The following is a 27,593-nucleotide window of genomic DNA, read 5'->3' on the forward strand; positions in this document are numbered from 1 at the left end:
GCTTTTATTTATTTTTGTTGTTGTTGTGTGCTTTTAAAGTTTTAAGACATCCTTTCCGGGGATGCCTGGGTGGTTCAGTGGTTGGGCCCCTGCCTTCGGCCCAGAGTGTGATCCTGGAGACCCGGGATCAAGTCCCACATCAGGCTCCCTGTATGGAGCCTGCTATTCCCTCTGCCTGTGTCTCTGCCTCTCTCTCTCTGTGTCTCTCATGAATAAATAAATAAATAAAATCTTTAAAAAAATAAAATGTCCTTTCCGGTTTCTAAGTCACAAAAATATCCTCCCAGGTTTTCTTGTGCTAGCCTTATACTTTACCCAATATTTTGAAAAGCAACAGGTACTCTGCGATGCTTTGCAGACACTATCTTAGTCCTTGGAGACTGCTTCAGATACTTGACGTGTATCAATTCATTTAATGCTCACAACCCTGGGAGGCTGGCACTATTACTATCATCCCCATGTCACATTTGAGAACACTGAGGCACAGAGAGATTAAATGACTTCTTTAGGGTAGCACAGATGACAAGTCGAGGAATCTAGGAGTCTGGCTCCAGAGACTGTGTCTTCAATGTCAATGATAAACCATCTCTCTCAGGTGACCTTCACAGCAACCTTCAGTGTGATGATTAATTTTATATTTCACCTTGACTGGCAGAGGAATGCCCAGAGAGTTGGCAAATTGTTTCTGGGTACATTCCTGAGTGCATCAGCCTTCAGCCTCAGACTGAATCACCCCATCAGCTTTCCTGCTTCTTCAGCTTGCCAATGCAGATCGTGGGACTTCCTGGTCTCTTCAACCAGATGAGCCAGTTCCTACCGTAAATCTCCTTTAAAAAAAAAAAAAAAAGTTTTTATTTATTCATGAGAGACTCATGAGAGACCCAGGCAGAGGGAGAAGCAGTCTCCCTGCGGGGAGCCTGATGTGGGACCTGATCCCAGAACCCCGGGATCATGCCCTGAGCCGAAGGCAGATGCTCAACCACTGAGCCACCCAAGTGTCCCAGTAAATCTCCTTTTGTATATTTCTTTATTTTCCTATTGGTTCTGTTTCCCTGGAGAGCCCTGATTAGCACATTCAAGAGTGACTGAACTGGTGCCACTCCAGGGGATGGGGGAAGGGCCTTGCCCCAGCTCACAGCCCCAGCAACAGGCAAAGGCCATCTGAGCTTCCAGCTGGTGCCTTGAGCTGGGCACTGCTATCTTACCTTCTTTCCCTACTGGGGAAGAAGACCTGAGATGAGGAGCTGGATCCAGGCAGCTCGTTTTATAAAATGATCTCCCCTTCCAAAATAAAATAAATTAAAGATAAATAAATAAAATGATCCCAAAGAATAGATTTGGATTGGTTGGAGAGAGCAAACCAGGAAGGGCAAGCCAGTCCATGGATGCCTTTGCAGACTGGTCACTGCGGTGGCAGCTGGGGCTCCATCATGCAGGGAACCTCTGAGGAGCACATAGAATGAGTCTCAGAATTGTCCTGTGAAGAACAGGGCAGCATTTATCAAGCAGCTTCCATCCCTCATTGGCCGAGAATTGTCCTGCCACGTGTATGAATGAATGGCCAGAGTACCCGTTCTGGTTAGAGAAGCCTCGGGGCAGAATGGTCACAGATACATCTGACAGGTGCTGTTGGATGCCCTCATGCCCCCAGCGAAGCTGGGTGCCGCAGCCAAGGTGGGGGCAAAGATGAGCACAGGATACGGGAGGCCCAGGTGCTGCCTGGAGTTGTCCCTACCTGGCACACCCCACCTAGTGCCCAGAAGTTTCTCTCCCTGCAGGCCTGTCTCATTTCACCAAGCAGATAGTTGGCTTCTGGGAGGTGGGTATGGGCACATCAGCTTATTGATCTTTATTCCCTCATGATGCCCAGGGAGGTCCTGGGAACAGAGCACACTCTGTTATGTAACAACTTCATCTTTTACTGAACACTTTCTTATTTTTATTTTATATATTTTTAAGATTTTTATTTATTCATTTGAGACAGAGAAATACCAAGAGAGAACATGAGCCAAGGAAGAACAGAAGGAGAGGGAGAAGCAGGCTCCCCACTGAGCAGGGAGCCTGGTATGGGACTCTATCCCAGGTCCCCAGGATCACACCCTGGGCTGAAGGTGGCGCTAAGCCGCTGAGCCACCCAGGCTGCCCCACTTTAAAAAAAAAAAAAAAAAAAAAAAAAAAATATATATATATATATATATATATATATATATATATATGTATTTATTTATTTGAGAGAGACAGAGATAGTGAGAGTGAGCACAAGCAGGAAGGAGAGGGAGAAGCAGGCTCCCCACTGAGCAGGAAGCCCCAAGCGGACTCTATCTGGGGATGCCAGGATCCTGACCGGAGTTGAAAACAGACACAATGGACTGAGCCACCCAAGCGCCCTACTGAACACCTTTTTTGTTCCTGGCTGGTTCCAGGGGGTTTTTCTAGCTGTGCTATCACTTTAATCCTAGTGATGGCTCTGATATAATTGCTTTTTGGATTGGGATGGGGAGGCTGAGAGGTTTGGGGCTCACTGTGACAGAGCATCTAGGTGTGTGTGTGCCCTTTGTCATGGTCTTGGTGGGAAGATGATAGGTGGGGGCAGTGAGCATTCTCAGTATAGCCCTTTGGTAACATTCTCTCACCTATTGTAACCCACCCACCAGATCTACCCCCTACCTCACAGCTGAGGGGCAGCTCCACACTTCTGTGACTTGTTTTCAGCAACTAGCCTAACAGTCCTTGGGGGCTCCTTCATTAGGTCACAGAGGAGCAGCAGGGATGCTCTTCCTGGAGATTTCCACCAGTGCCTTCTGGGCTTGCACAATTCGGTGGCAGCAGGGATGGATAAAGGGACAAGAGATTCCTTGGAACTATAGCCTTGGTCATAGTATAAAGGCCCTTGGTCAGGAACTGTCAGCCCTTGGTCAAAGGTAGGATCTGTCCTTGGTGTCTTTCCTGCATTTTCCTCCCCTGACTCCCACATCCTTTAGCCTAGCCCTGGTCCTGGGCTCCTGGCTCACACCACACTCCCCTCTAATGCCACCTCCAAGAGGTAGCCCCAGCTGACACTTAGCTGTTTATATAGGGAATCTATATTAAAAAGCAGGATCAAACAATGTGTATCACTGCTCAAACTGCTCCTCTACTTAACAGCCATCTCTCCATGGACTGAACACGGGCCCAATATTTTTTTTTCCCCAAAGATTTTATTTTTACTCATTTAAAAAATATTTTATTTATTTATTCATGAGAGACACAGAGAGAAAGGCAGAGACACAGGCAGAGGGAGAAGCAGTCTCCCCTTGGGGAGCCAGATGCAGGACTCGATCCCAGGACCCCGGGATCATAACCCAAGCCAAAGACAGCTGCTCAACCACTGAGCCACCCAGGCGCCCCTTATTTATTTACTCATGAGAGACATACAGAGAGAGGCAGAGACATAAGCAGAGGGAGAAGAGGGATCACGTCCTGAGCTGAAGGTAGACGCTTAACCACTAAGCCATCCAGGTACCCCTCTTTTTTTTTTTTGAAAGATTTTATTTATTTATTTGAGAGAGTAAGTGAGAGACAGAGAGAGAGAGAGAGAGAGAGAGAGATTGAGCACGAGAGCAAGCATGAGAAGGGAGAGAAGGAGAGGGAGAAGCAGGCTCCCCCCTGAGCCAGAAGCCTGACAGGAACTCAATCCCAGGACCTTGGGATCCTGACCTGAGCTGAAGGCAGATGCTTACTTGACTGAGCCACCCAGGACCCCAGACCCAACTCTTTCTTTTCAGTGGCTGCTTGATGTTTCAGAACACACACGTGCCATATTTTTAACAGGTTCTCTTCCCATCCTTTAGGGAGAAACTGTCATGGGTGAAGCTCAGCTCTGGGGACCAGAATTTACATTCAAGTAGGGAAAACAGGAAATATAAAAGTAATTCTATGGGCAGCCCTGGTGGCGCAGCGATTTAGAGCCGCCTACAGTCCAGGGTGTGATCCTGGAGACCTGGGATCAAGTCCCGCGTCGGGCTCCCTGCATGGAGCCTGCTTCTCCCTCTGCCTCTCTCTCTCTCTCTCTCTCTCTCTCTCTCTGTCTTTCATGAATAAATAAATAAAATCTTTAAAAAAAAGGAAATATAAAAGTAGTTCTATAAATATACAGGAGTACCATGAATGGTGTCAAGTATTATAAAGAAAATAAGAGTAGAGGATTTGGAGAAAGTGTGACTCTAAGGTGACACTTGGCAACCCAAATACATACTTCTGGATAACAAAAAGGATGCATAGTTTTGGGCCAGATCACATGTTGCTGGCAACACTATGATGTGGATGGTGGAGATGGAGAAGGGATGAGCCCTGTGGCATTAGTCTTCCCTTTTGGTGTCCTCAGGGCAGGTGCACAGGCTGGCCAGCAGGCCCACAGTTCCTGCCAGTGAGCCCCTTATCACAGACCCAGCAGGCTCCACAGAGCACTGGGGTGACCCCTCAAAGTAATAAGGGATTTTCTTATTGGTAAAACTGAATACAATGCCTCATCTGCCTCTGCTTTCACAATATCGTAAATGAAGTTGCTCTCAAGAGGGAAGTTTCTAATGAGTGTCCTAGGGTTGCTGTAACAAACCACCACACACTGGGTGGCTTAAAACAACAGTAGTCATTGTCTCACAGAGCTCTGGAGTTTAAAATCAAGGTGTCGGGGATCCCTGGGTGGCTCAGCGGTTTGGCGCCTGCCTTTGGCCCAGGGCGTGATCCTGGAGTCCCGCGTGGGGCTCCCGGCATGGAGCCTGCTTCTCCCTCCTCCTGTGTCTCTGCCTCTCTCTCTCTCTGTCTATCATAAATAAATGAATAAATAAATCTTTTAAAAAATAAAATAAAATCAAGGTGTCGGCAATGTTGGTTCTTAGGGCCTCTGAGGGAGAATCTGTTCTGGGCCTCTGTCCTAATTCCTGGTGGCTGACAGCAATCCTTGGTGGTCCTTGGTTTGTGACAGCATAACTCCAACCTCTACCTCTGTCATCACATGCCATTCTTCCTGAGTATCTGTGTCCAAATTTCTCTCTTCTTAAAAGGACACCAGTTATCAGATTAGGGCCCACCCTCATAACCATGTCTTGATTACATCTGCAAAAGCCCTATTTCCAAATAAGGTCACATGCACAGGTACCAGGGTTAGAACTTGAACGTTTCTCTTGGACATAATCCAACCCATTACAGTACCTAATGTCACCAACATCATCAGCACCATCCTGGACATCATCACTGATGTGGGAAACAAAGGCAGAGGAGAAATTATTAAATTTCCTTACTACTTCCAGGCCATTAACAAATCCCTGAAACAGGCAGAGTGACATTCCTCTTAGGGACTCAGCTGTCTCGATGTTAATTCTTGCTAAGGGCAAAAGGCAATCTTAGCCCCACCGCCAGGATCCTGTGAGTCCACTTGAACACAGAAAGATTCCTCTGGAAACTTCCTTTATCTCTACTCCCCCAGATACAGGTTGGCAATCATCCCCCAAGGATATGACCTACCGATATACATCTCAAGGGTCTCATGACTGAGTTTTTACTAAACACTAATAAATGACCTTTCCTAACAATAGCTAGTCCCCTCGGGATCCTGGAAACCTTGTTTCCAAAATACCTGGGAGGCTTGTGCTCTCCCTGACCCCCTCTTGAATGTATATAATGGGCCATACCTCAGGACCGCAGTGCAGCTCTTTCCACCCATGGGTCTTGACCTCGTGCTTCAATAAAACCACCTTTTTGCACAAAAGACATCTCAAGAATTCTTTCTTGGTTGTTGGCTTCAGATCCTAACATCTTTCCTACATCAATCACCACAAAGCTTCAATGTTAAAAAACAAACACACTGGGGGCCCTGGCTAGCTCAGCTGGTAGAGCATGCAACTCCTTGATCTTGGGCTTTTGAGTTCGAGCCCCACATTGAGTAAAGAGATTACTTAAAAATAAACTCTTTAGAGCAAACAAACAAGCAAACACACAAACATGCTTTATCAACAAACAGGATATGCCTGCTTTGGTATGGAAGTGCCCCCTTATCTTAGTATGTACTTGGACACGACAAAGGTAGGTCCTGCCCAGCACCTTCTCAAACTGCAGCTCCCAAACGAATCAGAATTTGGGGGTTTTGTCAGAATGCAGACTCGGTCAGTAGGCCTGAGGCAGCCTGGCATTCTGCATTTCTGCCAAGTTCCCAGGTGATGCCTCTGCTGCTGCTCCACAGACTGCAGCGTGAGCAGCGAGTGTCTGATGGATTGCCACCATGCAGGCCTCTGTCCTGCCTAACCCCAAGCATTGGTCGTGTGCAAAGAGACTCGTTCTCTTCCTCCCATTGATGAGGAAACAGGACTAGCTGAGGACAAAGTACATTGACAAGTCCTTGAAACAGACAAAGGGACGACCTTCCTCTATGGACTCAAATGCCTCAATGTTCATACTTTGCTAAAGGCAGAAGGTAATCTTAGCCCAACCCCCAGGAGCCTGTAAGTCTACTTTAACATATAAAAATTCCTTTAGAAATTTCCTTTATCTTTAAACCCCCAAGATACGTGTTGGTGATCATCCCTCAAGCACATGGTCCACTGATACACATCTGAAGGATCTCATGACTCAGGTTTTATTAGACAGTAATAAGTGACCTTTTCCCAATGATAGTTACCCCCTCAAGGTCCTGGAAACCTCGCTTCCAACATTCCTTAGAGAGTATGCTATCCTCAAACCCTCCCAACTCCCAGGTATATAATCAGCCACCCCTCAGAGGCCCAGGACAGCCGCTCTTCCTGCCCATGGGTCCTGTTCCCGTGCTTTAATAAACCCACCATTTTGCATCAATGACATCTCAAGACTTCTTACTTGGTCGTCGGGTCCAGACCTCACCTATATTCCAAAACTTCGTCACCGTGACCTTTGGTGGATTTCAAGAGCCAGCCTGGCAGGCTTTATACAGGTCACTTCCATTTAGGTGGTCCCTGCTATGACATCCTTCCCTTTCTAACCCATTCCCCTTTTGCATTCTGTCTTTTCCTAGCTTGCCATTAGTATGCCACTGGGCAACCTTCATGATGTGGACCCCACTGGGGAGCTGAGAAGAAACTCAGCTGGAGGGCGGACTGCAAACACAAAACAAAACACACACACTCAGCCCAAAGACCCCCACTCCTGGACCCCATCCAGACTCGTCCCTTTATTATTTTTGTTCTTTTTCCTCTTTAATGAGATCTTGCCTGAAAACAGCCTGGGCGTTGCTAAGGTAACGCCTTAGAGCCTTCCCGAACACATCATTGTTTAAGGCCTGAGGCATTGGCCTGGAGGAATTTGCTATTTGTTTAAGAGATGAAAGCCACAAACTTCCACACATTCTTCTCCAGTTTCACTCAGTCCCCTTGGGCAGTGTGGCCCAGAGTGAGCACATTGGGTGGAGAGGATGCAGGGGGACCCAACAAAATAGTGGGTGCTTGTGAGGGGTCCTCACCACCCAAACACAGAGATCTGGAATTTCTCTTGATGGGACAATGGGGAACAAGTGTCCTCATGGAGGGTCTGAGAAGGACACGATGGAGGAGGAAAGCCTCTCAGTGGTGGTCCCTCTCAACTTTGAAATCTGGAAATAGTGAATCGAGCCACACTCCCCCTCCCCCAGCATCAGGCTAACAGATTGTATCTCTAGGAAGGGTACCAGGGATCCCCATGAGCCATCCATCTGACCTGGATGATTAACCCAGGGAATGTTACTCTGGGGTAGGAGGTGTTTCCCGACCCCTTTAACCAGCTCCACCAAGGCCCCACTGAGGCCTGCTGGTGGGCAAGACAGGCACCAGGGAGGCAAGGTGCGTGGTGACAGGGCCGCCAGGGCTTTACGTCACTCTGGATCTGCAGCTTCTTGTCAGGAGGGCACTGACCCTACTCAGCCATAGAGTGATCTCGACGTCTCTTTGTCCTTGTTTTTCTTTCTGTCATTCTGCTTCTCTCACTGACAACCCCCAGGGCTCTCCTTCTATGTGGACCTCCACTCCCTAAGTAGTGGTTCAGAATTCACTAGCTGCCAGGCATGGTTACCCCTGGGTCAGGTGCGCTCACCCCTGGTCCACACGCCCCGGCTCACTTGGGAGCTGAGGTTGTGACAGGTCTTCTGAGGTCAGCTCATCCATCCAGTATAGAGTTCACAGTAAGGTGATGCTTTCGGAGGAATTCTGAAGAGAGATGTCTAATGAGGAAGCTTGATTGAATGGTATAGGACAGCCCCTCTCCTCTGTCATGCATGGAGACTGGTAAAACGCGCATCACTCATCAGTACTCCTGGCCTTAGGGGCACCGGGGTGGCTCGGTCTGTCGGTTAAGCATCTGACTCTTGATTTCGGCTCAGTTCATGATCTCAGGATTATGAGATTTCTCCCCACATGGAGTTCTGCACCCAGCAGGGATATTCTCTCTCTCCCTCAGCTCCTACCCCCACTTGTACCCTCTTTCTCTCTAAAATAAATAAGTAGGGGGCGCTTGCGTGGCTCAGTGGTTGTGTGTCTGCCTTTGGCTTGGTGTGATCCTGGTGTCCTGGGATCAAGTCCCGCATTGGGCTCCCGGCAGGGAGCCTGCTTTTTTTTTTTTAAGATTTTATTTATTTATTCATGAGTGACACACACACACACACACACACACACACACACACAGAGGCAGAGACACAGGCAGAGGGAGAAACAGGCTCCATGCAGGGAGCCTGATGTGGGACTTGATCCCGGAACTCGATCCCGGGACTCCAGGATCATGGCAGGGGCTGAAGGCAGGTACTAAACCATTGAGCCACCCAGGGATCCCCAGGGAGGCTGCTTCTCCCTCTGACTCTCTCTGTCTCTCATGAATAAATAAATAAAATCCTTTAAAAAAATAAGTAAGTAAATAAATAAGTACGTAAGTAAACCTTAAAAAATTAGTTCTAGCCTTAGACTTGTAGTTTTGGAGGTTGGCTGTGCTGACTCTAGCCTCTGAGAGGACACAGGCTTAGAACAGAGGCTGGTCTTGAGGGCCCAGCCCCAACTGGTTGCCTACAGAAAACACTTGAGAAGTTTGGCAGTGAATGAAAGGAGAAAATAGGATGACTCCACTGAAGTAGCAGGACTGATGTGGGAAGCAAAGGCAAAAAAAAAATTAAATTTCTTTATTACCTGTAGCCCACTGACAAGTCCTTGAAACAGGCAGAGTGACATTCCTCTTAGGGACTCAGCTGTCTCGATGTTAATTCTTGCTAAGGGCAAAAGGCAATCTTAGCCCCACCGCCAGGATCCTGTGAGTCCACTTGAACACAGAAAGATTCCTCTGGAAACCTCCTTTATCTCTACTCCCCCAGATACAGGTTGGCAATCATCCCCCAAGGATATAACCCACCGATATACATCTCAAGGGTCTCATGACTGAGTTTTTACTAAACACTAATAAATGACCTTTCCTAACAATGGCTAGTCCCCTCGGGATCCTGGAAACCTTGTTTCCAAAATACCTGGGAGGCTTGTGCTCTCCCTGACCCCCTCTTGAATGTATATAATGGACCACACTTCTTGACCCCAGTATAGCTCTTTCCACCCACGGGTCTTGACCTCGTGCTTCAATAAAACCACTTTTTTGCACAAAAGACATCTCAAGAATTCTTTCTTGGCTGTCAACTTTGAACCCTCATGTCTCTCCTACAACAGGGTCATGTGCACATTGACCCAGAGAGATGTATGCAGAGATGCCAAGGAGATACATGCACGCAGGCACATATGCACAGAGTGACACACACACACCTACAGAGCAAGAGAAACAGAGCTCCAAGGGCCACAGAGGGACACACACCCGGGGAGACACACAGCAAGTGACACAACACACACAGCAGCACACCCACACCCCCTGACACGAGCGGAGATCTGAAGAGAGCTTGTGGCTGAGGCGACCTAGCCTGGTGGAGGGGGTGAGGCATCCCCCTTTCACACAGGTGAGGCAGCCAGCGCAAGAGGGAAAAAAAAGAGGGCAGCCCTGGTGGCTCAGCGGTTTAGCGCCACCTTCAACCCAGGGTGTGATCCTGGAAAACCGGGGTCGAGTCCACCTTGGGGTCACTGCGTGGAGCCAGCTTCTCCCTCTGCCTGTGTCTCTGCCTTTCTCTCCTTCTGTGTCTCTCATGAATAAATAAATCTTTAAAAAAGAGGGAAAAAAGAGCCATCTTTTGGGTGTCCAGGATGTTATGGGAAAGCAGTTGTTGAGCTTATCCTCTGGAGAGGAGAGGGGGAATGCTATGGCTAGCAATTCAATATAATCCCTTTTCACAGGAAAAAAAAAAGTGTTCCTTGAGGTTGAAAAAGACTAAATAAATAAATACAAACAGGAGTAGACATACATTTGGAGAAGTTGCCAGAACTCGGATGGATTCTGAGTCCGTTTAGTCAGTGGCCCCAGCACCCAGAAGGAACCCCTGCACCCCCCAGCGCCCTGTCGGGAAGCAATTGTAAGGCCCCTGAACGTCTGGAGGAATGCGCTGTCTGGGCTGCAGAGCCCATGTTGCCCAGAAGGGTGGCCATTGGCTGCCTGGGGTTCTCCCTGCACAGGCACCCACGTGGGGAGGGGGGACCACGGGGGAATCGGAACCTGGATCTCAGCCATGGCCGGTCCCCTGGGGGCAGGGCCAGCTCCTGAGCAGCTGCAGGGGGAGATGGAGGAGTTGCTCCCGGGGTTAAGACGCAGCGCTCACACTTGAGCCAGGGACATCGGGGATCTTGCCAACCGGTTCATTGATCACAGAGAACTGAAGCTCAGAGGTTAAGCGGTCGGCCCGCGGGTGCGCAGTGAGTTATGGAGGCCTGGCATTCTCGGTCCACACCCGCTGGCCCTTAGGTCAGTGTTCTTTTTGCTTCTTGGAGGGAGATCAAGTCCGAGTGGTTGCGCTGGTGGGGACAAAACCCAACAGTAGGTACAAGCGTCTCCGAGAAAACACTGGGGACCTGTCACAGAAGTTTCTGCCTCATTCCACTTGTAGTATCTCCCCTCCTTTGGGCCAACTCTCCTCGATGAAGATTCATCTTGGTCACAAGAGGGATACAATGAGTCTTTCAGAGTGTAGGTGATTTGGACGGAATCAGGAAGGGAGTGAGCAGAGAAGCTACCTGGCAGTATTGGGGAGCAGGCTGTGACTTTGGTGCCGCCTGGGGCCTCCGCGTTTCCTCTGCCCCTACCCACCGCTGCTTGGGAATCCATTCATTCCCAAAGTGGCATCTGGTGGGAGTGGGTGCCAGCCAGTTTAGCGGGAGAACCCAAGGACAGGGTCTCAAAGTGGTAACGGAGGGGTCTTCCCTCAGGACGACTGCAGAAGCCTTGCTGGGCCGATAGGCCAGTGGAAGCAGTCGGGATTGCAGGCCAACTGGGCCTTCTGGCTAATCTCTTGGCGGAGACTGGTGATGGCATTCGAGCCCTTCCTTAATGTTGGTCTCAAGCCAAACACGCCTTGACCGTCCCTTCGGTGCCCTGGGCACCCCCAGGTTGGGAAGTGGAAGGATGAGGCCGGGTTCCTGTGCTCTGCGGGAGGGGCAGGGGCTTGCTTGGGCTAACGGAGTCCCCAGCCCCTGGCGACCAGCTCCCGGGCAGGCCTGCTGCCGTGCGGGCGCCTCTGCTATTCTCCGGGGCCCGCAGAGAGCTGGGGGCAGCTCATCTCAGAAAGGGTGTCCTGTTTACTCCCGTTAGGACCCGGGCCTGGCTCTGGGGCCAGAGGTGAGAGAAGGACGCGCAGCAAAGAGCAGGGAACCAAAACCAATCTCCCCTCCTCTCCCCCGACCCCCGAGTGACTGGTCATTGAGATGAGAAAACAGCCACAAATTCCTCCTGCCCCCAGCTAGGAGCTTCCTTTTGAATGCAAAGGAGAGACCCGGAGCTCTCCGCAGAGTCAAACGTGGATCTCCATCTCAATGCCCAGAGACAAAGGCCAAAAAATGCGAGGAATTTCCAAAGTGCCTCTTGCAAACAGTATCTCCCCCACCCTCTGGCCCAGCTCCATGGCGCCGCGAGGCGAAGGGCGGCTTTCTTCTGTGGGCCTGGCCTGGCCTGCTGCCCACGCACTAGAAGATAGAACCTGAGGACAAATAAAATTAAGGATCTCCTTTTGCAGTCTCGAGTTCTCGTGCCCCTGTAAGAAGATACTTCTGTGAAGTCAGGTGGCAGGGGATGGTCCCCAGGCTCTCCTGCTCGCTCCCTGGGGTGGCCAGCCGCTGTGATGGCAGGTCGTGGAGACGGATGCACCCCACCCACTCCGGGGCAAGTGAGAATGTTCTCTCTTTCTGAGGGAGGGCCTTTAAAAGGAGCCTCATTTGGCTCAGGGTTCTTTTGTTCTCCTTCCCCTTCGGAGGCCGAACAAAAGGGAATAAGCTTCCAGGACGTCATAAGGAGTGAAGAAAGAGACTGGGAAAGCGCCCATAGAATTCTCATTTTAAGACACTTTTGAGACACAGAGAGGAACACTCGCCGTCCTGAGGCCATTGGCAGTCTGGGAAAATGTCTGCTGGCCCGCATTGTGCCCATTTATTTCACACGAATTTCTCTTCCCTTCCCTGCAAGATGCTGGGTTCTTTGGGGGACACCAGGACCCCTCAGAAGGTGAGGAATAAAACAGAAGACAACCCCTAGATAATCTCATGTTTGGGGGGTGGGTTAGGAGTGGTGACAGTAGATTGCACGGAGGGCACCTGGCTGGCTTCTGTCAGTGGAGCTTGGGATTCCTGACCTTGGGCTTAGAAGTCTGAGCCCTGTCAGCGGTAGAGATGACTTAAAAATACAATCTTTTAAAAAAAAAAACAAAACAGAAGAAACACCCCACATTGGCTTGCACAACCTATGCAGAAGTGCTCCACTTCTCACATACCAATATTAGGAAATGACCTTGCTCACTGGCTGCCCTGACCTACAACTCGGTAGGTAGTAGGCTTGCTTCAGGCTCTCCTCACTCCCCACTGGCTGCCAGACTCGCTTCCCTCAAGCCCCAGCCTACTCACACCGTTGTTGATGTTAGAACCTTCACCAGTACCTGCTGGACGCTCGTACCTGGCCCAGGGGTCTCTGTGTGACACTCAGAGTCTGACAGCAGCCTGGGGTCTCCTCTTCCCAGTCTCTACAACTCACTTCTTACTGCCTTTCAACAGGACCACCCTTGCCACGAACAGTCTGTTTCACCTTCTTGATTCTTACTCCATCCAACATGGAGAATACCTCCCTCCCTCTTCTCTCTGTGGAGGCTGAGAAAAGGCCATTCCACCTTGAGTTCAGCGTTAGCCCAAGTAAAGCCATCTCCGGCCCCTGTGAATAAGAGCTGAACTTTACCTTACTTCAGTTAAGCTCCATATTAGAATGAGAATAGAGCTCAAGCCGGCGGCAGGAAGCCCCATATTAGAATGAGAGCAGAGCTTAATGCCCGTGAAAGCCCCATATCAGAATGTAAACAGAACTTGAGAAATTCCTCCCCCCCTTCTGGAGGTCCCTGAGACCAGCCCATAAAACTCAGCTGGATCCCACCTCGGGGTCCAAGTCCCTGGTCCGCTGGGTCGGGTGTACTTGGACCCAAGCTCGAGCTTGTTAATAAACCCTCGTGTACTTGCATCGGTGTCTGCTCCTTGGTGGTTTCTCGGATTCGCAATCTTGGGCACAACATTCTCCCCCATTTCAATATGGCATTTCACAAACTACCCACCCCTCTTCACGGCTCATCACATTCACTAGCTAGCTTGAGTTAACTTTTCCTAAAGTAAGGTCCTCTGACAAACCCCACCTCCCCTCTGGTGTCAGGCAGCCTGGCCTCAGAATGCTGAACAGCCTAACGCTCTTACTCGCTTACCCTTGGGGAAGTGATGGACCTTTGGGCCTTTTTTCCCTCATCTGTGAAGTAGAGAAATGACTACCTACCTTATAGACCTTCGTGATGATCATGTGAGATGAATAGAACATTGTAAGCGCTCAACACCTCTCCCTCTTTTTTTCCCCCGACTCCCCTCAAGTCTGATGTAGTCAGTGTGCCTTGCTTTCATGGGTTCTTTTCTTTTCTTTTCTTTTCTTTTCTTTTCTTTTCTTTTTTTTCTTTTCTTTTCTTTTCTTTTCTTTTTTTCTTTTCTTTCTTTCTTTCTTTCTTTTTCTTTCTTTCTTTCAAGATTTTATTTATTTATTCATGAGAGACACAGAGAGAGAGAGAGGCAGAGACACAGACAGGGAGAAGCAGGCTCCATGCAAGGAGCTCGACGTGGGACTCGATCCCGGGTCTCCAGGATCACACTCATGGGTACTTTCTGCTCTGGAACTGCCTTTGGGAACTCAAATGATTTATAACCTCCTTGAGGTCAGGGCTGTTAAAGAACAAAATTGAAGTGAATAAATGTGAAGACCTTACTGGCTTTATTCGGTGACTCATGAATCAGCAGCATCCCATCTAGTAAGTAGAAGGAGCTCTGAGAAGTTGTACCAAATGGAAAACTTACAGGTAGAAGGAGGGCAAGGCGGTGATTCTCACAAGGACCGAATCCTTCAGGCAAAGTCATCTTCCTTTGGAGGATGCCAGATGTCTATCAGGGAGATTTCCTCACTGGTGTTGACCAGGAAATTCCAGACTGACCGGTGAAAATTACATTCCTAGGAAAGGCTGAAACCAAAGTTGGGTTAGGTGGCATGGGTCTTAGCATAAGTGACTCCATGTTGGGCCTGTTGTCTTTTTTTTAACAAGGGAGACCGTATTCTAGTGGTTATTTTTATTTATTTTATTTTATTTTATTTATTTTATTTTATTATTTTATTTTATTTTATTAAGATTTTATTTATTTGAGGGCAGCCCTGGTGGTGCAGCAGTTTAGCGCTGCCTGCAGCCCAGGGCGTGATCCTGGAGACCCTGGATTGAGTTCCACGTTAGGCTCTCTGCATGGTGCCTGCTTCTCCCTCTTCTCTGCCTCTCTCTCTCTGTGTCTCTATAAATAAATAAATAAAACCTTTAAATTTTTTTTTAATTTTTATTTATTTATGATAGTCACACAGAGAGAAAGAGAGAGGGGCAGAGACACAGGCAGAGGGAGAAGCAGGCTCCACGCACCAGGAGCCCGATGTGGGATTCGATCCCGGGTCTCCAGGATCGCGCCCTGGGCCAAAGGCAGGCGCCAAACCGCTGTGCCACCCAGGGATCCCTAAATAAAACCTTTAAAAAAAAGATTTTATTTATTTGAGAAAGTGAGCAAGAGTCAGAGAGAGAGAGAAAGACAGAGAGAGTGAGGGGGAGGGGCAGAGGGAGAGGAAGCAGGAGGCTCTCTGCTGAGCAGGGAGCCCGATGTGAGACTTGATCCCAGGACCCTGGGATCATGACCTGAGCTGAGGGCAGATGCTCAATCAACTGAGCCACCCAGCTCAGTTATATTCTGATGGTTCTTAAAGTGAGGTCCTCTGACTGTAGCATCATCATCTCTTGGGAACTTGGTAAGAATGCAAATTCCCAAGCCCCACCCCAATCCCGATGAATCACCAACTGTTGGGTGGCCCAGCAATTTGTGTTGTACCAAGCCTTCCAGATGATTCTGATGCATGATCAAGTTTGAGGACCACTGTTCTATTCTATTGGTTGGATTCTGAATATACCACAAAACTCATTAAGCTTCGAAAAGCCAGGCAACCAAATCTCCAACTAATAAAGTTGCCCTATTTCCCAGATCTGGCTCTCTTTATTCAGTTCCTAGAGGTAGGCACCTTTCAGACAGTTGGTTTTCTTCCTCTATGCTTCATTGTCTGTGTCCTCTCACTGACATTTTGTGGCAGGCAGGAGCTTGGATGGCTGTTAACAGACAGGTATAGACTCCCAGAGACCCACTGCGGTGTGCATTCCTGGGCCTTGATCCTCTGAGCCTGTGTCAGGGTTTCCCAGGAGGCAGACAGAAGGCAGTGCTGAGTGGAGGGAGAGAATACAGGCAGCGTGTGCTTGGCCTTTGTGGGAGCTGAGGGGGAAGATTCACCCTGTACCCCAGGCAGCTTTCCTCAGGGAGCAGGGGCTGCCTGTGCAGCCGAGGAGGGCCAGCCTGGCATGAATGGAGACCTTGTATTGAAGACCTCACTGGAGCCAGGAGCCAAAACACAGGGGCTTTTCACGAGCAACCTCGCAACAGAGGCGGCATTGAGCGTGACTGGTGGCTTGCGGGCAGACGTGGGGTCTGGTAGACGCGTGGCATCAGTGGAACAACATTGCTGCTCCTGCTGACCCTGCCTTGGCTGGGTGGGGGCTTAGATATCTCCTTTCAGAGGAGAAGTCTCGAAAAGCCGTATTGCCCGTGGCTTAGGCTGCTCTGACATCCTCCCCTATGTGGTATGAGTCAGTGTTCAAGGTTGTAGCAGGCACAGAATGTAAGAGGATCCATGTGTCCAGGGAGGATGCTGGGATGCTGGGCAGGAACGGGTTAAAGGCAGCTGCTTGGAGACATCGTCAAAGCACAACACTGGGGCTTGCTATAAGGCCAGGGAGGATGCCAGCCATGCTCTATTTGTTGAAGGGGGCGGGTGGAAGCCCAGTGTGCCCCTCCCAAGGGGTCACTGAGAGGTGAGGAAACACACTGCTGGGGGGCTGTGCAGGGTCTACCAGTCAGAGACAGATGACAACTGCCCAGGGGCATCAGGACAGGGTGATAATGCGAACCAAGGTGTGCCAGGGTTCATGTACCAAAGGAGAAGACTTTCCCTCTGTCACACATAGACACATCCTGTCACCTGCAGCCAACCTTCACCTCCCCAAGGTGGTCAACTGATCAGCTAGCCAGGTGCCTGGCTTCCTCTCTCTTCTTGCACTGTCCTTTTGAGGATGACCTGTTGTCCTGGATCACCTGGGACCCAGGATTTCCTGGGACGCAGAACATTTGGTGCTAAAATTGGGACAGTTGGTCACCCTACTATCTTTTTTTTTACTCCACGTGAAACTTCTTATACTTATCTCCTATGACTCACCCACCAAGAATTTGATAACAAAAGGGGATAGGACTGTTTGGCAACACGCAAGCATGGTTAATGGTGCATTGTCTGCAGATATGCTAGATGTGTTGAAGCCCTGGGTTAAAAGAAAACGAGGAAGTAAGTTATACCTTTAGTGTAATTACATTAAGGAGGTGGTGGCTGTGCTTTCTCCATTTTCACTCTGTGGACACACTGATCCTCTACTTCTTTGCTCCCTTGTGTAAGGGCTCTTGCACTTACGCTAGCAGGTCCCACTCATCCCTCCAGAAGGCCCACACTGGGTGAGGTGGCCTCTCATGTGTCTGTAATGTCATACGTGAGATGTGCACACATGCACGCGTGCGCACACCCCCCCCCCACATACACACTTACCTGAACATGCACATATATGCCCCGCCCTCCTCATGCTCAGTTCTTAATCAGCTCTAGAAGATTATGATCTCCTTAAAGGAAGGATTGTTTTCTTTCCTTTTTTGGTATCTGCTGCCACATGGAGGGCTCTGGATTTCCCATCCAGGAGAGAATTAGGGACAACTTCACAGACAAGTGGGCCTACCCGGTTGCCTTGAGCAATTTAGTGCCAGGCAGTGCCCAGGTGCTGACCCTGGAGGGTAGGGATGGGGTGATGGCCTTGTGGGAAGGAGCTATGTAGTACCTGGCTGCTGCCCCTGCTGCCCCTGTCTCCAGAGCAGTCTTGAGTCAACCCTCCTGATGTCTGCTCTCGGCCCCAGGCTGGGTGGCTACAGCTATCATGCAGTGGTGACTCACTGCTCCCTGGGGCTCAGTTTTTTCCTGAGCTCCTGGACAGGCCGGCTCAGGAGGGTCTTGCATGCATAGCCCTCTCAAAATGACAGCTGCCTCAGGGGCCCCTTGATTTTGAGGGAAAATGCTGATCTGCTTTCACTCTTCCATCAGAAATGAATGATTCTGGGATCCCTGGGTGGCGCAGCGGTTTAGCGCCTGCCTTTGGCCCAGGGCGCGATCCTGGAGACCCAGGATCGAATCCCACGTCGGGCTCCTGGTGCATGGAGCCTGCTTCTCCCTCTGCCTATGTCTCTGCCCCTCTCTCTCTCTCTCTCTCTGTGACTATCATAAATAAATAAAAATTAAAAAAAAAAAAAAGAAATGAATGATTCCAACCAGGTTATCTTGGGGCAACTGTCAGCTGGTGTTTTGTGGTCACATTTGGGCTGTCCACCTGTCTCCTTCAGAGGTCTTCCCTGAGGCCACTGCCACACTGTCATGAGCTCACAACCTTGGGGCAGGAGTCCCCTGGAGAAAGCCTGGGGGCAGAGGGTATGAACTCACGGTGAGTACCAGGAAGGCCAGGGCTCTGGGCCACCAGCAGCTTTTGGCACCTAATAGGGCTTAGCTAACCAGGGCATGAATCATGGTCTCTCTTCCTTCTCTTTTGTTCTCACATTCCCTATCTATACCTCTCTTCTCCGCAGCTGGCAGCCCCTGCACCTCAGCCAAGGAGAGGATGACGTGGATGAATGAGTCTCTGTCAACCACCCTAGCAACCCCAATACTGCTTTGTTTTTCTTTGCGGTACTTATTACAACCTGAAATTGATTGCCTGTTTTATGCTGCTTTTCCAATTTGAATGGATTGAGACCAGAGACTGGTTTATTCACTTAACTGTGTCCCAGCGCTCAGGACAATGCCTAGTACATCATAATTAATGAGTGAATGAAGGCCAAGGATTTGGTCCCAGGCCCCAGGCTACAGCAATCTAGTACAGGGCAGTGCTGAGGTGCTGTGTTTAGAAGTTTCCTGGAACATGGGGCATCTAGCTGGCTCAGTCGGAAGAGTATGCAACTCGATCTTGAGTTTCCAGCCCCACGTCAGGTGTAGAGGTTACTTTAAAAAAAAAAAAAATAGAAGTTTCCTGGAGCAGAGAGCTGGGAGCCTAGGGCTAGAGAGCCCCTGCAGTTCTAAAACCACGTTTGTCTTTTTTTAAACCAGGGGACCCACTGGAGGCAGGAAGTTTTGGACAGAGAGAGAGTGGCCCCTCCTAACTGCGTGCCTTACCTTCTGAGAGGGGAAACCTGCTGGCTCTCTCTCTGTGCTCTTTGCATCTTCTCAGAGTTCTGCTCTGCTAGTGCCCACACTCCTTCAGTTCAGAGCGCTGAGTTCATTTATCCTCCTGTCCTCCGATTCTGCTGCTCTGTGACCAGGGCTCCCCTGGTGACGCAGCGACTGGTCCTGGGAGGGACAGTGATGGTCCTGTCTGTGCCCGTGCTCCAATGACTAACAAACTGAGGGCCAGATGGGTAAAGTCATTTGTTTGAGACCACATGGACTGCCCTTGACAGAGCTGAGAATTCATTCATTTATTCATTCACTGAACACACATTGATTTTTTTTAAAGATTTTATTTATTTATTCATGAGAGACTCAGAGAGAAGCAGAGACACAGGCAGAGGGAGAAGCAGGCTCCCTCTGGGGAGCCCGATGCAAGACTCGATCCCTGGACCCTGAACCCCGGGATCATGTCCTGAGCCAAAGGTAGACGCTCAACCACTGAGCCCCTCAGGCATTCCTCACCAGGGGCATTTACACATTGGAGACCAGGCTTCATGTTCCCCAGATGTGTAGCAAGATACTCTTGCTATTATATTGGGACCAGGAGTCCTACCCAATGGGATGCGGGCAGAAGTGATGTGTATTGTCCATACTCCTTCCCCTTCAATCATACATTTAAGATGACAGCCTCACGAATTAGAAGCAGTCCAGGAGTGCCAAGTGGAACCCCCTGATGCTCACAGGCTGTGTTTGGTACTTATGGGTGGGCGTGGCCTATGTGTCTTGACAGGAAAACTAGCAAAAAGGAAAAAAGTAACTAACTTCAAAATCATAATAAACTTAATTATAGTTGGTTAGGGCTGCATACATATGCACTGAAGATATTATGAAAAGACTAAAAATAAAAAACTTCAGGGAACCTGGGTGGCTCAGTGGTTGAATGTCTGCCTTGGGCTCAGATCACGATCCTGGGGTCCTGGGTTTGAGTCCTGCATTGGGCTGCCTGCAGGGAGCCTGCTTCTTCTTCTGCCTATGTCTCTGCCCCTCTCTCTGTGTCTCTCATGAATACAAAAATAAAAATAAAAAACTTGAGGAGACTCATTGCCTTGAGATGGAAGACAGAGAAGGCTAAAAGATGGCACAAAAGGAGCTTCAGATGGATCAGTAAAATGTTCTTTGTTAAGTTGGGCCACTTATGTGGATATTATGTTATCATTTTTTTTTTATGTTATCATTTTTTAAAAAGATTTTATTTATTTACTCATGAGAGACACACAGAGAAAGGCAGAGACACAGGCAGAGGGAGAAGCAGGGTCCATGCAGGGAGCCTGACATGGGACTCGATCCCAGGTCTCCAGGATTACGCCCTGGCTGAAGGCGGCGATAAACCGCTGAGCCACCCGGGCTGCCCTTATGTTATCATTTTTAAGATTTTAAGTAATCTCTACACCCAACGTGGGGCTTGAACTCACAAGCTTGAGATCAAGAGCTGCATGTTCCACAGATGAGCCAGCTAGGTGCCCCTCTTTATGTTTTTTTTTTTATGATAGAGAGAGAGAGAGAGGCAGAGACACAGGAAGAGGAAGAAGCAGGCTCCATGCCAGGAGCCCGACACGGGACTCGATCCCGGGACTCCAGGACCGTGCCCTGGGCTAAAGGCAGGGGCTAAACCGCTGAGCCACCCAGGGATCCCCATCATTATGTTATTCTTCTAGAAATGATACATAAGCTTAGAAAACATAATGGTGCTTCATATGTTGTCATTTGTGTCTATGTCTCCCCATCTCTCTAGCTATCCATCGATCCCTCCTCTCCTGTATGTGGCTCAGATGAATGGTGAAGGAGGAATGTCTAAGGAAAGGAGTGAGGAAAGGAGTGGAGAATTTATAAAGCTGGTGGCCCTGTGGGTAGGTGAGAAAAGGAAGAGCCATTGGCAGAAAGGAAAGGATTGGCTAGAGAATCGCGATGACAGCCTGGATGGCAAGGGTGGGGAGTTGATGGTTAAGTCAAGGTCTCTGCAAGAAAATGAGGCCAAGTGCACAGATTATCCAAGAGTTTAATAAATGGCTATTCACAACAGGTAGGCAGGGGTAAGAGACACGAATAAGAGATGGCACAGTACCCAAGTACTAAGAACTGGTAGCCATTTTCACTCTTTGGATTGAGGAGAAAAGGGAGAGAACCTGGGGAGATGGCTCTAGGGAAGGGCACCCTCACAGGAACGCAGGAAGCCCACAGTGACCTGAGGGCGGGGAGGCTGAGAAACAGATATCCTAGTCTCCTTCCCACCTTCCCATCTCTGGCTGGTGTTTCCCACTGGCTGACTCTGCCCAAGAATCCTGAGGGAAACCCATTTATATGGTCTCTACATGTCAGCCTCCCGGGGTTCAGGGCGTAGAGTGAACCTCAAGGGGCAAACGGAAAATACTCGCTCATTGGTGAAGAAGAAAGTATTATAAAGAAGTTTCCAAAATGTCAGAATTCTCTATCAGTTTGGGGCCTTAGCATCAGTCAAGGCAGTGGCACCAAAAGGTAGGAGTCATTGTATTCTTCATTACTGGGTATTTTTTTTAAATTTATTTTTATTTTTATTTTATTTATGATAGGCACACAGTGAGAGAGAGAGAGAGGCAGAGACACAGGCAGAGGGAGAAGCAGGCTCCATGCACCCGGAGCCCGACGTGGGATTCGATCCCGGGTCTCCAGGATCACGCCCTGGGCCAAAGGCAGGCGCTAAACCGCTGCGCCATCCAGGGATCCCATTACTGGGTATTTGAAAAAAAAAAAAAAAGTCCATTTCACTCAAGAATGTTTTTGATGAAGCTGTATAAGATTGATTTTGTTGAGGGATCCCTGGGTGGCGCAGCGGTTTGGCGCCTGCCTTTGGCCCAGGGCGCGATCCTGGAGACCCGGGATCGAATCCCACGTCGGGCTCCCGGTGCATGGAGCCTGCTTCTCCCTCTGCCTGTGTCTCTGCCTCTCTCTCTCTCTCTCTCTCTCTGTGTGTGTGACTATCATAAATAAATAAATAAAAAAATTAAAAAAAAAAAAAAGATTGATTTTGTTGAATCTTTTTTTTTTTTTTTTTAAAGATTTTATTTTTATCTATTTGAGAGAGAGAGAGCACAAGCAGTGGGAGGAGCAGAGAGGGAGAAGCAGGCTCCAAGCTGAGCAGGAAGCCTGATGCGGGACTCGATCCCAGGACCCTGAGATCATGACCTGAACAAAAGGCAGACACTTAAACGACTAAGCCACCAGGTGCCCCTAATTTTATTGAATCTTAACCCAAGGTTTTTGTTTTTGTTTTTTTTTAATTGTTTCATGTGATGATATAGAAAATACACATGAGGGCAGCCCTGGTGGCTCAGCGGTTTAGCACCGCCTGCAGCCCAGGGTGTGATCCTGGAGACCGGGGATTGAGTCCCACATTGGGCTCCTTGCATGGAGCCGGCTTCTCCCTCTGCCTGTGTCTCGGCCTCTCTCTCTCTCTGCGTCTCTCATGAATAAATAAATAAAATCTTAAAAAAAAAAAAAAATACACATGAAGCACTTCTAGTACATGTTAAAGATGGTTGTTTTGAGGAAAAAGCAGGTGCGAGTTTTTGGAGTTGTGAAGTGAACTAGCTGCTTTCTTCATGAACACTATTTTTATTATTTTTTTACTTCAAAGAATGACAAATTATTTATTAGACTTGGATATTTTGCAGATATTTTTGAAAGTGATCAAAGTGAGACTGTCACTTCAATGAAAACAACTGATAGTAATCGTTTGTTGCCAATTATAAAACATCAGCTTTAAAGTAGAAATTAGAATTTTGGAAACCTTGTATCCACCTCTGTGAGGTTGACAGCTGCCTAATACTTAAAGCCTTCTGATGGGATTGGTGTTGAGATCAATGAATATAGCTTTGATATTATATGAGATAGGCCCTTGCTTGGAGAAGTCTTATGATTCTTTTTTAAAGATTATTTATTTATTTATTTATTTATTTATTTATTTATTTTAGATTATTTATTTATGTATTCATTCATTCATTCATTCATGAGAGACACAGAGAAAGAGAGAGGCAGAGACGCAGGCAGTGGGAGAAAGCTCCACGTAGGGAGCCGGACATGGGACTCGATCCCAGGTCTCCAGGATCACACCCTGGGCTGAAGGCGGTGCTAAACCGCTGAGCCACCTGGGCTGCCCAGAAGTCTTATGATTTAATGAACCCATATATATACATATATATTGGTAGGCTCCATGTCCATTGTGGGGCTTCAATTCACGACCCTGAGATCAAGAGTCACATGCTCTACCAACTGAGCCAGCCAGATGCCCCAATGATGATTTTTTTTTTTAAGATTTTATTTATTCATGAGAGACACAGAGAGAAAGGCAGAGACACAGGCAGAGGGAGAAGTAGGCTCCCTGCAGGGAGCCCAACATGGGACTCGACCCTGGGACTCCAGGACCAGGCCCTGGGTCAAAGGCAGGCGCCAAACCGCTGAGCCACCCAGGGATCTCCCCCTCCTTTTTTTATCCCCAACAATGATTTTTTTTTAAATTTTTTATTTATTTATGATAGTCACACACAGATACAGAGAGAGAGGCAGAGACACAGGCAGAGGGAGAAGCAGGCTCCATGCACCGGGAGCCCGATGTGGGATTCGATCCCGGGTCTCCAGGATCGCGCCCTGGGCCAAAGGCAGGCGCCAAACCGCTGCGCCACCCAGGGATCCCTCCCCAACAATGATTTTTTAAATGATCAATCCGTAAGATGACAAAATCATGAATAGATACAAAGACCCATTCAAAATTCAAGAGAGACTAGTGTATTTCATTGTAACAGAATATAAAAGTTCAATGATATGGTTTCAAATTCCACATTGGAAGTTACCTTTATGAAGCTATACCACTTGTTGAGAATCAGAGAAGAATATACACAATTATCAGAAAAGGCAATGAAAGGAGAGCCTGGGTGGCACAGTCTATCAAGCGTCCAACTCTTGATTTTGGCTCAGGTCATGAACTCAGGGTCGTGAGATTGAGCCCCCTGTTGGGCTCCATGCTGATTAAGGAGGCTACTTAGGATTCTCTCTCTCTCTGCCCCTTCTCCCCACCTCCTTCTATCCCTCTCTAAAAAAAACTAGAAAACAAGAAAAAGCTATGAACACATTACCTGTCCAGTGGCGAATCTGAGTGAGGCCAGAATTTCTTCGCACTTCAAAAAAAACAGCATATCACAGTAGATTGAATGCAGAAGCGGATACGAGAATCCAGTTGTCCTTTATTCATCCAGAGAATAAAGAGATTTGCAGACATGTAAAACAATGCCACTCTGCTCACATGTATATTTTTATTCTGTAATATAATCTTTAAAACTAAAAATGTAAAAAAAATAAAAATAAATAAAACTAAAAATGTTATTTATGTTAACATGGAATGAGATTATTATTGTTCATTTAAATGAATCCGTATTTTTTTAGATGTTCTTTTTTTTAAAAGATTTTATTTATTTACTCAAGAGAGACACACAGAGAGAGGCAGAGAGAGAGGCAGATGCCCAGGCATCCCTAATTTTTTGTTTTAATTTCTAGTTTGGCCAATAGCAGTACAGAGAATCCAGCTATTTTGTGTCTGGAACACAACACTCTGCACCCAATCCCAACGTGTGTGTTTTCCCACACCACCAAGCTGTTCTCTGACACCAACTGGGTGTCCTATAATACAATGGAATTCTGACACTGTCTCTCCCTGGAGATGGCATCAGATCCCACAGGCTTAAGGCTTAGCCTTACAACACTGTCCCCTACTTCCTTCACCCCTTTAGATCCCAATCAAAAGCTAATGTTGGGATGCCCAGGTGGCTCAGTGGTTGAGCCCTCTGCCTTCAGCTCACGTTGTGATCCTGGAGAACCGGGATTGCGTCCCACATCGGGCTCCCTGCATGGAGCCTGCTTCTCTCTCTCTCTGGGTCTCTTATGAATACATAAATAAAATATTAAAAGAGGGATCCCTGGGTGGCGCAGTGGTTTAGCGCCTGCCTTTGGCCCAGGGCACGATCCTGGAGACCCGGGATCGAATCCCACGTCGGGCTCCCGGTGCATGGAGCCTGCTTCTACCTCTGCCCATGTCTCTGCCTCTCTCTCTCTCTCTGTGACTATCATAAATAAATAATAAAAAAAAATTAAAAAAAAATCTTACAAGAAAAAAAAAAGCTCATGTTGTCATCTGTGCTTCTCATCTATCAGAGGTTCCAATGACCCCCTTCCTGGATTTAGATTAATCTGCTAGAGTGGCTCACAAAACTCGAGAAACATTTTATTTACTAGATCATCAGTTTATTATAAAAGGGTGTATTACTCCCGGAACAGAAGATGGAAGAGATGCATAGGGCAAGGTATGTGGAAAGGGTGGAGCTTCCCTGCTCTCTCTTGAACAAGGCACGCTCCTCAGCCTCACCTCTTCACTAACACAGAAGCTCTGCCCTCCCTATTTTTTGAGATTTTTTTCTTAAAAGACTTTATTTATTTATTCATAGAGACACACACGCACACAGAGGCAGAGACACAAGCAGGCTCTATGCTGGGAGCCCGACGTGGGACTCGATCCCGAGGCTCCAAGATCACGCCCTGGGCTGCAGGAGGCGCTAAACCGCGGAGCCACCGGGGCTGCCCTGTTTTGAGTTTTTATAAAGGCTTCATTACAGAGGAATATTTTTTTTTTTCCCAGAGGAATAATTGATTAAGTCATTGACCACTGGTGGTTGAACTCAATATACATACAGCTCCTATTCCGTCTCCGGGGGTTAGAGGGGTGGGATAGAAGTAGTTCCAGCCCTCTAATCACAACATTGGTTGTCCCGGCAACCAGCCCCTCATCCTCGGAGCTTTCTCAAAGTTACCTCATTAACATAACAAAAGACACCTTGAAAGCTCTCATCACTTAGGAAATTCCAAGGGTTTTAGGAGCTGTGTGGCAAGAATGGGAATGAAAACCAGATTTATCTTATTAAATATCAACATATCACCAACAATAGTTAAGACTGTAAAGGAGGGCAGCCCCGGCGGCTCCGCGGCTTAGCGCCGCCTGCAGCCCAGGGCGTGATCCTGGAGACCCGGGATGGAGTCCCGCGTCGGGCTCCCCGCATGGAGCCTGCTTCTCCCTCTGCCTGTGTGTCTCTCATGAATAAATAAATAAAATCTTAAAAAAAAAAAAAAAAAAAAAAAGACTGTAAAGGAATCCAAAATCCAGAAAGTTTGAGAATAGAGGGAACACAATGCAGGCAGCAAGTTACAGGACTGTTGGGGTTGTTGGAATTGCTGATACGCTAGACGGAGTGTCAGGGAAGCCAGAGGGTGGCTTCATGGGGACCTGCTACTGCCCGTGAGACTGGGGGACGAGGAAGGCGCGGTGTCCCGGTGACCACGCTCAGGGCCTTCCTTTGGGACTTGCTATTAGAAAGGGCTAGAGGGACGCCCGGGTGGCTCAGCGACTGAGGGCCTGCCTTGGGCTCCCCGCCGGGGGCCGGCTTCTCCCTCTGCCTGTGTCTCTGCCTCTCTCTCTCACATCTTTGAAAAACTAACTTTCAAGTGTCCTCTGCAGTCTAGGCCGCCCGCACCCGCACCCGCAGGCCGGCAGGGGCGGCGCGCTGCCTGTCCCCGCGGCCCACGGCGGCCTCACCTGCAGTGGCCCTCTTCCCAGAGTCTCCCCTGGCTCCCACACCGGCCTCCTGGGCCCAGCTTTCTTGTCATTAGCTCATTACCTCCGTCTCTTCTGCCAATTAATAAAAAGGCGTAGGCGAGTCCCTCGAGGGTGTGGCGTGGGCCGCAGTGCCCGCGAGCAGCGCAAGGCAAGGCGGGAAGTCCCGCCAGCGCCCAAGCCGTAAGCTGATTGGCCGGAGCGCGGGGGACAGCCGGGGGCGGGCGCTCATTGGTCAGCAGCCAAGTCGCAGTCCTACGCCACCACCCTAGAGCGGGAAACCCATCCCAGGCCGCCGTGCTTCTTAGGGCGCAGGCGTCGGAGTCTCCGTTCCCCATCCTCCGATTCCATGTTAGGATGAGACCCCTTCTCTCTCCCCGCCGCATCCGCCTGCACCTCCGCGGCCGGCTCCTAGCACAGCGCAGTAGTGCCCGTGCCCCATCCTTGGTTTGTGTTTCCGGGGTTCCAGTTCCCCGGGGAGGTGGGCCGCAGAAGGGCCGCCTTTGCCGATCTGGCGAATCTGCCGAAGGGCAACGAGAGCCTCGGTCTACGTCACGGGGCTGCGTCATCACGTCCCTTCGTCTCCTCCGGCTCGTCGCCTGCCGTCGTCCAGAGGCGAGGAGGGGTGAGTAGAGTGCGAGGAGATGTTTGAGACCGCATCGGCGCAACTCATGTCACGGGGTGTTGTCACCCTTGTTCTTTGTATTATTAGTTACTGTTCATGTCTTACCGCCCCTCATTTATAAGTTAGACTTTGCCGTCGGTGTGTGCGTATAGGGACTCTCGGAAGTTTCCGGCATGGCCGGGGGGCCTGGAGCCCTTCCCCCGAGGATGGGCGGCGCCCGTTGTGCTTGGTACGACGTAAGTGCTCGGTGAATACTGGATGAGGGAACAGATGGCTGATTGTTCTGGGCAGGAGTGG

At 49.0% G+C, this 27,593-nt stretch overlaps 2 long non-coding RNA genes across 3 annotated transcripts in view; one reads left to right on the forward strand and one right to left on the reverse strand.

Moving 5' to 3' along the window:
• LOC144289120 (uncharacterized) lies at nucleotides 1–27,496 on the reverse strand. Of its 2 annotated transcripts, XR_013357159.1 has the most exons (5): nucleotides 26,736–27,496; nucleotides 24,150–24,255; nucleotides 18,991–19,217; nucleotides 14,463–14,623; nucleotides 1–827 (listed from the first exon to the last, which is right to left on the reverse strand). It is a non-coding gene; the product is annotated as an uncharacterized LOC144289120 (long non-coding RNA). The 2 variants fall into 2 exon arrangements; XR_013357160.1 differs by lacking the exons at nucleotides 1–827; nucleotides 14,463–14,623 and adding an exon at nucleotides 15,176–18,819 and having other exon boundaries at nucleotides 26,736–27,492.
• LOC144289121 (uncharacterized) overlaps nucleotides 26,848–27,593 on the forward strand; it is a 101,277-nt gene continuing 100,531 nt past the window's right edge. The window contains exon 1 of the long non-coding RNA XR_013357161.1: nucleotides 26,848–27,296. This is a non-coding gene — a long non-coding RNA (uncharacterized LOC144289121). The remainder of the gene's footprint in view (nucleotides 27,297–27,593) is intronic.

Source organism: Canis aureus, chromosome 18, assembly GCF_053574225.1.
Source record: "Canis aureus isolate CA01 chromosome 18, VMU_Caureus_v.1.0, whole genome shotgun sequence".
Classification (NCBI taxonomy): Eukaryota; Metazoa; Chordata; class Mammalia; order Carnivora; family Canidae; genus Canis; species Canis aureus.